The sequence below is a fragment of the Helianthus annuus genome, chromosome 6 (genome assembly GCF_002127325.2).
Source record: "Helianthus annuus cultivar XRQ/B chromosome 6, HanXRQr2.0-SUNRISE, whole genome shotgun sequence".
Taxonomy (NCBI): Eukaryota; Viridiplantae; Streptophyta; class Magnoliopsida; order Asterales; family Asteraceae; genus Helianthus; species Helianthus annuus.
In genome coordinates, this window is record NC_035438.2 from 142580059 (window position 1) to 142591987 (window position 11929).

Sequence of the window (11929 nt, forward strand, 5' to 3'; positions counted from 1 at the left end):
TTAGCAAATGTGTAAAATTATATTGCTTTATAAATATGAAAGCTTCCTACCTTTGGACTTGTTATGTTCATCAAAAACTTCGATGTGTTCATCAAAAATCTAACCATTTTCTACGGCCAATGGACCAAATTAGTTGTATATTTGGAAGATTAAAAGGGTGGTGATTTTGACCTTAACGAAGTTGAGTATTGAGCTCACTAAAGGTCTAAACCTAATATTAATAGGCTAATAACTAATCTAAACCATAAAAATAGTTTTGTAAGTGAGCCTATGTTTGTGTTTGTATAGGTATATCTATTTTGACCTCTTACCAACTCATTCAACTCACCCACTTTGCCATTGGGACAAATATTAATAACTTAGAGAGCTGAGAAAAGCTCTCTGTAGTGTCAAGTAAGCTTTCATATGGTATTGTTCCTTCAACAATACAATAGATCAGAAATATGAAAGCATTAATGTTAACATGTTATATACTTGCATTTGGTATGCATGTAACAATACTTCAATTTTTACCAATTGACTTAATCTACTTACATTTTGCTATGTCTATATATAGTAGTTACGTTATTTTATAAGCAATTTTTTCGTGTTTGCTTCATTTAGTGCATGCACGTATAGAGTATATAAAATATTATAAGAAAACCATAAGTAAATAAATAAATTGAGTATTTATATACAACATATGTTGATTTTCTCTTTCCATTTTTGAAGACTTGTTAGTGTGTCCAACATGAGTTGCGTCCCTGTCGCCTGCGTGAATACTCACGGGTTATCGCCCGTGAATATAGAAATAAATAAATTCAACTAAACTTCTTATATAACATAACTTTAGGAGTTCACGGAAATACCTCATATGGCCAACCATCAACAGCAAAGACATCTAATGAGTAGCGATCCACTGTGGAGAAAGCATGTGCTTCTTGGATGTTCAGTCCAACTTTAGCTAGCAAGGCTGTCAACAGGAATCTTAGACATGTTAGTATTTGTGAACTGTTAAAGCCTACCCTCAAAAGAAAGTTCATATAGATGTAAATCCCTTCATGGCGATGTTTGTTTTAAGGAAACAAATAAGCACCTGACTTCGAAGCTTTTGTTTGTCATCTTTTGAAAACGTAATCTCGCATGTGTGAGGATAAAGTATATTAATCAATTTAAGAGATTAATTATTGAATGTTTACCAATAATTATTATTAACTACAAAAGTCATTGATAGGGCCACCTCAACCAAAATCATATTTATAGTGGACTATTTAAGCCTTAAGCACCAACGGACATTTGACCTCATGTTGGATTTCATTCTTCATTCTCTAATGGAAAGTTGACCACTGAAAATGTTGACGGTTCTTCAAAACTCTCCCTTCTGGACTCGGGTTCAGTTTCCAGCTCATGTTTTGATTTGCTTCCTTTGATAATAGAACTAAATATTCCATGTTGCATGCAACATGAACAAACATCAATACCATAATAGTCAAATCGTCAAGTTATAAAACAAATCATATATATATAACTTTTGGTGAAATTATCTTACCCTTGTTATAAATATTATTTGTGCTTCTTGAAGATTTCTCTATGTATGTAGGACTTGGGCAATAAAACTTGCTGAATGCATATCATGTAGTTTAACGCATACAAATAAAAGAGTATACACTTTAGGTCTATAAACACAACAAATCTTGTAAAGATAATAGAAAAACAGTTTACCTTACAACAAATCTTACAAAGATAATAGAAAAACAGTTTACCTTAATATGAGACCTTGCTAGCAAGGACAAATATGAGTGTATACCACAAAGACCTCCCTTACTAAGCTAATCCTGTCAACAAATATACAACGCTCTGATTCAACCAATAAACTATTAGATCACATAATGGTTACATGAGATAAATGTATAAAAGGAAAATTAACAACTTTACAAGGTTAATCGTTTGTCACTTAATGCAATTTTGTGAGACTAATCTTGTGTCACTTAATAACTCAATACAATTAAAAATGATAACACACAGGTTCTAACAAAAGAACACATCTTATTGTAATGAAGCTTTTACAACCTATTAAGAGAGTTATTATTCATATAAAATGCATCGTATAATGGCCAACTTCCTAAACACATACTTGATACCAACATAACACTGTGTATTTTATCTTGTCAAGCTTATTAAACCCAACATTTTCTCCTATTACATGATCATAGCCCCTAGCAAATTCATCACTACCATTTATGCCATCACTGTATGTTCTCTATTCTTTTCCACATCATCTAAATCAATAAATTGAGTCAACTTGTCCCACAAACCGTACATTAATTTCTCAATTCTGGTTAGCCCATCAAACCATGTTTTCTTTTATGCACTTTCTTTTTTTATCAGTTTGAAAATAAATATAACTACATTTGACCTTTTTTCTAAAGTTAGCAGGACCAATTACCGTTTCTAAAAAAAGCATAGTAGTTAATACCTGAGAGGCTGAGACATTGTCTTAGTAGTATTGAATTTTCTCGTGTTTTCACCTTTTCCATCTGTAAGTTTTTATAATCATTTAAAAATTGTGAATTTCGTCAGATATTCTTTTAGAAATTAAGGATAAGCACGGTACCGAACCAGCACCGGTAACAAAAAACAAAAAAAAAGTGGGTACCGGTATTTACCGGTGTTTTACCTGTAAATACCGGTATATGTACCGAAAAAACATGAAAAGTGGGTACCAGTATCGGTACCTAATATACCTGGTACGGTACCGGTACCCGATACCAAATACTCATCCCTATTAAAAATTGTTGTACATAGTATAAAATTTAAACAAAAATCTAAAAGTTAAGAAGAAGTGATGGAAGCTTACTGATAAAACTCGTTGGGGTTATGATAGATATCACTGGACAAAACGTCACCGTTTTGCAAAAGCTGAGAAAGGTTACGAACAGTATCCGCTCGCTGAATCGCGCGTCTAGCTCTAGCAAGTTCCAACTCCAGCAACCTTCGTCCCTTCGTTCAAACATCGCTATGTTAATCTTCAAATTAAACACACTAACATGCAAAATGAAAATTCAATTAACACAAATGATTATCATTTTAAACTTGAATTGGTCTAGTTATTCTGTCAACAGTTTCGATTTCAAAACAAATTATTCCATAAACACACCTTTAATTTTCAAAAGTCAACACACTTACATGCATAATCAAAGCTTAATTTCATGATAATTACAAATCATTCTCATTCAAACTTGAATCGATATCAACAGTTTCAATTTGAAGATCCTCAACAAAATATTCAATAAACACACACACACACACGCGCGCATGTAATCTTCAAATTAAAACACACTAAGTATGATTAAAACTAACAAAAATCGTTATCATTTAAACTAATTGATCGAGTATCAACAGTCAGAAATACTATTCCATAAACACACACAAAGTTGAATTCTACCAGAATAAGAGATAGAATCAATATGAATTAAAGCAATCGGTTCATGTAATTACGTTACTGTAATTGCATATTCAAGCACGCAATCCAAAATCCGGAAAGCTACAAACAGATCTTTACTGTGAATCTTAACCGATTTTGATTATTAACATATATACAGATTTATTAAAACGATAAATCGTAAGTTAATAAAAAAAACACAGATTGAAGAACATACGATAAAAGTATTACGGATAGGCGAAGATAATGCTTCCCATTTATTAATGGCAGATGTACAAAAAGAAATTATGACAAACTTTGCTTCACAACCTCCTTTCGGACATGTTTGTGATACTCAGGTGAGGTGACCTGTATAGCTGGTCAGAAATTGCGCGGAACTGAAAGACATAGAAGAAAACAATTTTATTAATGATGAAAACCTAGTTTGAAATAAAAAAACAAACTACCTTAGCAAAGAAACAGATGCTTCTAACATTTTTTTGCCAACGGTCGACTTTTTTGGGGAAGTCTTTGCATTACTTCCATATGACAATGAAGAGTTTCCAGCAAACTGCATTAAAAATATAACCTCTAAGTCAAGCTGATCATATATTTGAAAGGAGATGAAATCTATATATATAATGATAAAACAATGTAATACCCCATTCAGGCGTTCTAGAGACTTTTATAGGATATTCCCGCCTCTTATGCAGTTAAAATCACCTTAAACAATAACCTTAATCCACACTTAAATTTGTCAATCAAATCAGCCAACTGTGAATTATGGTCACAACCAAATTAAGATAACAAATTTCTTAAACTCAAACTATGGCTTTCTAAAAGCGCTTCACAGCTCAGATCAAACAAAAAAATGGGTTTTTGATAGTGATGATTAATTTGAGAGATGTACCTAGTGGCGAAGGCAGTGGCTGGAGGTCATGTACCAGCGAAACAAAAAGCATTATTTTATGGATCGGAGTACTTGACCTTGGTCGCCAAGAGAGTTCAGTAACTCGTGACGGATCAATTGGGTTAGAAGGAACTGCACGCCCCAACTGTATGACATTATCTCAGTTTATCTCTTTGGTCCTCAGTTCCTTGTGGCTATGACAACAATTGAAATAGACCATATTAAGCATTAAAACAACCCGGTTATATCAATCCTTTGAAGATCCAAACTCTACAACATCAATAAATAAAGACTGGATATGCAAAGATCGCATAGAGCTGTTTTCATGGATCTTGCCAAGGGTTTGGAATTCCTAAAGAAGCCTAGTTTACCATTAAAAAATTATTTTCAAGCGGCTTAAGGGCCTGCTTTTCTCACAATCAAGTTATCGTATCTAAATGCATGTGGCGACAAAAGGTTTTTATAATATTTATTTTAGTATATATACTTACATAAGGTTTTTATATAATGAGATTAGCACATGTAAAAGCCTTATATATGCATGCTCTCATTTTAAAAAAAGTACACTTTAACAAAAAAGAAATCAAATAATACACAAAGACTTGCAATCAGACTTTTATCATTTACTCTAGAAGTTTGAAATAATCATCCAAAATAGGCGTAACCTTTATTGCGTACCATTCAAAATAGGTTGATGAGGTAGTTTCGGTTGTCATTTAACAGCTACATCAACACCCCTGCATCAAATCCGCATCTTTTAACATTCAAATTTTGATAATTAGTACAATTTTGATAATTAGTACAAAAACTCATTTAGATGCCTGGAGTCATAGGCAATCAGAGCTCAGAATATCTTCAACTTCTGAAATCAGAGCTCAAAGCCCAGCAAAGAACTTGAAAGAACAACTCTCTTCAATCCTTTTGTCATGCCTAAATTGAAAACTGACCTCCTTCGAGAGACCAACATCAAGCCCAAAAGTCACCTACCTTGCGTTTGCGGAAACCGCCACACAACGTGGTTTGGTAACACCAACAATTCCACTTCGACTACTAACACGGACCGATTAGTCAACAATAATCAAATTCAAAATGACATTATTTACATGAAATCTAAATAAAAGCACATATCTAAATTAAATAGGTTTATCAACACATAACCATTCCTATTAAAGCCATTATTTCCAGTTTTGTAGTAGATTCCGTCCCAGTAGTAACTATCTTCTCTGTAATTGAAAAACAACTTTATGTTAAAAAATAATTAAATCTTAAAAATCAAAATAATGAAGAAACCCAAGCAAAAAAAACTTAAAACGAAAGGAATACTGGTGAAGAATAAACAATTGAACCTCAAATATGAAGAATAAAGAACACCAATGATTTACGAATCCAAAAACATCAACGGTTTAATGAATTAACTACACGAAGAAATCCTTTTCGCCGTCATCTTTTTCTCTTCAGATGAAAAAACGGAAAAATGATTAACTGGCAAAGGGTTAAGATTAGCACTTACACAATTGATCGATGAATAAGGATTCATTTTCATCTTGTCTTGCATCTTCAGATATGTCATTAACATCAAGCCCTAACATTCATGGCACCAATCTTTAGTATTATTACATAAAGGTTATACATAGCGACCTGTGTTGAATCCCGAATTGGAAACGAATAAATGATGCGTCTAAATCGTTGAACAATAAAAATCATAGAGGAATGAAACTAAAAACATACCTTCTATTATCGTTGAACAATGGAAAAGAAAAAGAAGAGCAGAGTATTTTGGGATTTAGGGTTTCAGGAAGGTGAGGATGTAATACGTTGTGTGTATGAGAAAGAGAATATATACTATCCGAATTTGAGAGATGGGTGACCCGAATCAAATCCGGATCCCGCCTCTTTTTTCTTGGAATCGTGATTGTAGAAAGCAAAATGGGATTTCCCTCCTAAATCAAATTGCCACGTCAGCCTAGATGACCAAATACAAATGCCACATAGCCCAAATCCATCTCATTTATATATATATAGATTAATAATAATATTAAAAGAAATTTATTAAATAATTATAAATAAAATTTATGAGGTTAAAGGAGAGAATGCCATGTGGCATTATTTGGAGTCTTTTATTAAAATTTAGATAATAATGGTGTAGAGATGTAAGCAACGATTTGACCTGAAATCTGTGAACACAGAGGTGGGCAAAAATAAGTATTAATTTTAACCATCGGTTAGTAACCAGTTATAGATATTTAATATAGAAACTGAACTGGTTATTAACCGGTAAACCGCTTAACCATAAAAACAAAAGGTTCAAAAAAAGGCAAAAAGATCAGTTATTAACTCATTTACTGAATCGGTTAAAATGATTAACTGAACCAGTTAAAGCAATAACAGCTTAAAGTAATAACCAATTAAGCTAAAAAGGTGAAATTAATCGTCATAACCAGTTAACCAAACCGACGAAAATTAACCGCTTTGTGGACTACTATACGGTTGAATTTATTCAAACCGAACAAATTACGACTCTTTAAGACATTACTAAATGATCTATTATCTATATAGATTTTTTTAAACGGCGTATGGTTAGGATGTCGTCATTACTATATAATCTATTATCTCTCTCTCTCTCTCTCTCTCTCTCTCTATATATATATATATATATATATATATATATATATATATATATATATATATATATATTTTTAAACGGCGTATGGTTAGGATGTCGCTAACCGAGGTAGTAATTAGTATTACCAAGTTAATATTAAAATCCCCTTACATGGAATTGAACTTAGGATCTCCAAGAGAAACAAAGCTTTCCACATTCCCCTTAACCATTAGGCAAAGAGATGATTTTTTTAAGTTTTCGTTTTTTATTTTTTAGTTGTGTATTAATTATTTGTCACTTTTCGTATTAAATAGTAACTAAAAATTTTTAATTGTTTTTATTTTTTTATTAGTAACTAGAATTAAGCACCCTCGCGTTGCGGCGGGGGCCTAAAACTATGCCAAATAACATCAATGTCACACCGCTGGTAGCGACTACCAACACTGAAGTTGCGGCGTGTTAATGCGGAAATATAAGAACGAAACATATAACATGAAAAAAATAACTATGTCGATTTAGGACACACGCGTTGCGACGAACTTGTTACATGGGAAAAAATAGACGCAAAAACGTTGAACCACATACGCACGTTGCGCCATGTTAACTCGCAAGATAACGTAGAAAAGAATAATGATGTAGAGTGCAAAACACGAGCCTTAAGTGTGTTATAATACGTATCTTATTGTGTTTTAAGTGACTATGCGCGTTGAATATGTTAACTACAAATTTTTATGGTTTCACAGATTAATTGCGTAAATCGAGGGAGTTAGGATGTTTGGTGATGAAGCGGAACAGTCGGGCACAATAATTAAGTGAATCTCATTATTCGGTAGTTGTTCGGGTCCAAGAAATAGCTTAAACGTGCAAGAAACGCAGAATATTGAAGTCTAGGGACCTGTGGGTAATTAAGTGAAAGTTGAAATGCATGAACAAATATGGGAACCAACATACAAAACGTAAGCTACGGTAAAGGAGAGTATCCTACGGTTGAAGGATTCTGTTTGCATCAGTCAATATGCATTGTAAGTTACAGTCAATACAATGTAGCTTACGATAAAAGAAGTTGGATGAGCTTTAGTTGTTAATAATATTTAAATGGTTTAAAAACCCTAATGAAGGGATATCAACATCACAAAAAAAAGTCACGTAGACTTTAGTTGTGAGAGGGGAGACAAATTTGGCAGCTTTGTGGGGGGTTTCTAGGAGCCATCATGTGCAAATGTGCAATCATCCTATTTTATTATTCTAACAAAATTCGATAAGGGGGGTTTTTGGTGGGCCTTGAATTTCATTAACATCATCCACAAAAGTGGAGCCCAATTATTTTGGGGTGGACACCATTAAATTCGATAAGGGGAGCTGATATATATATTCACGAAAGAAGCAGCCGAGAGGGATCTTTTTTTTTATCTCGTAAAACATCAGAGATCATCGATCATCACTAATCCGCACAAGACCGAATCGATCATGAATTCAACATTCTTTCAAGCTATTGAGGATCGCACAAGCATCATGAGAGGCTAAATCTCTTGTGAACACTCCGGGTGAATGATTCTTGTTAGACACTTTTAATTCTAGTTTCTGTTTGTATTGAGATTTGGATTTGTAGTCGGGTGACAGCCGACTATTTACATGATTATATTATTTGTGTGACAGACAAATCCTGAGTGACAGTCAGAGTTATAATTGTGTTTTGAATCCAATTATGCTTTTGTTGATTGAATGATTCCTATGAATGTCTGTCTTAATATTTCTCTAATCAATTAATATTAAGATTTTGAACTGCATAGGTAATTGGTAGATGTGACAGATTTACTATTCAATCAATAGCATCCAAAAAAAATCAGAACTAGGTTATTAGTAATTACAGAATCTGAATCCCGGAGTGATCACCTTCTCTGTCATTGTTTTCTCATTTTCACAATACTTATTCATAAAAATTACAAAAATAGATAAACTAGCAAATTTCATAAAGTAAGTTTAGATTAGTTAAACAGTATTACACTGACCACATGTTCCTCTGGATTCGATACCTGACTTACCCTGTCTATAGGTAATTTTAAGTTTTTGCATAGACCCGACGACAGTCTATCAAAATGGCGCCGTTGCCGGGGAGCTAGTGCGCTTAGTGTTATATCGTTTATTTGATTTTTTTTATTTTTTTTTTCAGTACTACTTTTAGTTTGTTACTTGTGCAGCAACTATGGAATGGGATTATGATGTTGAACCATGCTCATGTTGCGGGAGTCACAATCACTGGGCTCAAGATTGTCCACGTTCTTACCACCCGGATCATGGCTCCAGAGGATATCAAAATTACAATCCATCCGATAAAGGCGGTAACGAGCAGAATCGAAACGCAATTGAGGAAGATAAGATTTTAGAGTTATTCAAAACCCTCCTCAAGCATGTAGAGGAACTCACCCAGTCTCTCAAGGAACAGCAAAATATTAATGAATCACTTAACCAGCGAATTGAACAACTAACTAATCAGTTTGACAATTTTGCAGAAAGAAAAGCTACAGTTAGCCTGGTTGAGGATGCTGGATCAGAGACAGATAGAGATCCAGGGGAACCGCTCATCCCAATTCAACTTGGGGATCTCAAGACAGATAACGCTTCATTGAATTTTGGAGTTAGTATGAGTGTTCTTCCTGGGTATATTTATGACAAGTATGATTTGGGCCCATTGCAACAGGTTAATGATCCTATGGTGTTAGCTGAATACTCACGAGGAAGGCCCCGAGGGATTTTGAAGGGATTGACTGTAAAGATAGGCGACTTTTATTATCCTGAAGATTTTGTTGTCTTAGATCCATATACAGAGAAGGAACAACTGAGGGTGATACTTGGCAGACCATTCTTGGCCTCTGCAGATGCTCAGATCTGTTGCTGGAAAGGTACAGTTGATATGACATACGGGAGCCGTAAGCTTTCTATTGACTTCCTTTCACATTCTTTTGATTATTCATTTATAAATACTTGTTCTTGGGATTTTGTTACTAACACGAGTTATTCTCGAGTGTGTGACGATGGCCCGAAAGAGAGTGTTGCTATGATTGACAGGTCTAAAGATGACAAGAGCGTGAAGGATAAAGAGGCCAAGTCTCCTTGGTGGCTCAAATTGAGAATTAAAAAGCAATTAGCCAAGCGAAAAAAGAACCCACCAAAGGAAGCAACCAAATCCAAGAAGAATCCCATAGAGACACGTACGGGCGAGTTATTATATTCTTTCGATGATGCAGATCCAGATAAGCCGGATCATTGGGATGCCATAAGAGATGATGGATGGATGTGGGATGATAACCATGTGTTTCATACACAGGGGATACTATATGAACCACCATGAGCTTAACCAGATACGGTCTGGCTGAAGACTATAAACTTAGCGCTCTCGGGAGGCAGCCCGAGGATGTAGAGTATTGTATATTTGCTTTGTTTTTGTTTGAGTATTGTGGCAGGTTACCAGGTTATTAATCTCTACGGGTGCAATGGTCCAAGTGTGGGGATGTTTGGTGAAGTCCTATTATGTTCTAGTTGCAGCTGCAGATGATGCACGGATTATAGTTCAGTCAAAACTGTCCATACTCAATCTCCATTTGGACGGGGATGATCTGAACACTAATCGTAGAGATTGACCCGAGTACTTGTTGGACACGATCGCGAATGAAATGCTATACGGTCGTGGTGGAACATGACGCATGAGGATTCTACGCTTTAAACAAGGGGAGTCTGTTCCACTTTTATTATTGCATTTTTTTTATTTTTGTTTTTGGTGGGGTTGAACTATTTATGTTTAGGGAATGTGTTTACGTTATTTGTGTTAGGGATAGCCACTCAGGGGGTTGTTAGTTGGTATTCCCGGGTTTTTTTTTATAAAAGCACTATACATTGGGGACAATGTCGCCCAAGTGTGGGGATATGGGAAACCCGGGAAGGGAAATGTTTGAAAGAGGTTAAAAGTGATTGAGAACGATGAAAAGTGAAAAAAAAATTGAAAATTTTGAAAAATTTCATCACCTTAAATAAGCTAAACGGATAAAAAAAAACGAACGTTTCAATCACTAATGAGTCCTTGCCGGTAGTAAACTAACATAGTCCCTTGTCATGGTTGTTCCTTTAAGTTTCATGAGAGTAGGTCTGACAGGTGTTTTAAGGAAAAAAGAAGTGAAAAGAGATGTCTATTTAGGGGTAACATGCTTTAGATTGCATATGCTACATGTCGGTAACCTTTTACCCTTCTTTGGTGAGAATTTTGAGCCTGTAGAACTGATAGAATGATTTACATTATGAATTCATTTGTTGAGAGCAGGCCGCATATTATTCTGTGTTAGAACTTGTATGATTTGATACATGCTGAGACTGTGGTTGACATGTGCACGTAAATGATAAAGGCATTACGATATACCTTACGCCACTTGTTTGTTTGTTTTGTGTTTACCTAGTTATCACCCTTAGTAGCCCTGTTGAGCCCATTTACCTTTCGTTTGTCCACCTAATATGAATTGTTTGATACCGACCGTGAACGACAAATTATGAATAATTGAAAAAAAAAAGAAAACAAAGAAAAGAAAAAAAAAGAAAAAAAAAAGAAAAAGAAAAAGAAAAAATAGAAGTATTGTGAATATCGTCTATGTTCTTGGGTAGAAACTAACCCGAATGTGATAGTCATTATGTGTTTGCAAATAAAGTTGTCACGGTTTGGTCGTTTGTTTGTTCGCCACATAAAAATATAAATATAAGCTAAAAAACTTCCTACCTTTAGCCTAAGCCAAAAACCGAAAGTCCTTTTGATGCGTGCCGTGTTATATGATACAGTGGAGGTATGATCGTTATACAAGCCTATGATTACAGGATTTTATGTTTGGTTTTGAGTGATATAAATGCTAGCACATTACATGCTAGTTCATATTTTTAAGCCGAGATGAGAGTTTATTGTGAGGGGCATGTAGCATGTGTATAATCCTAAGCATGTTAGTTCTGAATAAACAAGTCTTAAGTTTTAAAAAATTGCACC

At 34.4% G+C, this 11929-nt stretch overlaps 2 long non-coding RNA genes across 12 annotated transcripts; both read right to left on the minus strand.

The window, feature by feature from the left end:
- Nucleotides 1-567: 567 nt before the first annotated feature.
- On the minus strand, nt 568-5053 carry LOC110865916. Of its 10 annotated transcripts, none has more exons than XR_004860892.1 (12): nt 4989-5053; nt 4311-4504; nt 4062-4136; nt 3868-3971; nt 3731-3798; nt 2837-2971; nt 2456-2516; nt 1743-1814; nt 1529-1599; nt 1281-1417; nt 849-952; nt 568-750 (listed from the first exon to the last, which is right to left on the minus strand). It is a non-coding gene; the product is annotated as an uncharacterized LOC110865916 (long non-coding RNA). The 10 variants fall into 10 exon arrangements; XR_002551072.2 differs by having other exon boundaries at nt 2837-2979; XR_002551070.2 differs by having other exon boundaries at nt 3639-3798.
- A 79-nt stretch (nt 5054-5132) lies between these two features.
- Nucleotides 5133-6182, minus strand: LOC110865917. 2 transcript variants are annotated; one of them, XR_002551074.2, is made up of 4 exons: nt 6039-6182; nt 5821-5892; nt 5657-5725; nt 5133-5533 (listed from the first exon to the last, which is right to left on the minus strand). It is a non-coding gene; the product is annotated as an uncharacterized LOC110865917 (long non-coding RNA). The 2 variants fall into 2 exon arrangements; XR_002551073.2 differs by lacking the exon at nt 5657-5725 and having other exon boundaries at nt 6039-6138.
- Between the last annotated feature and the right edge of the window lie 5747 nt (nt 6183-11929).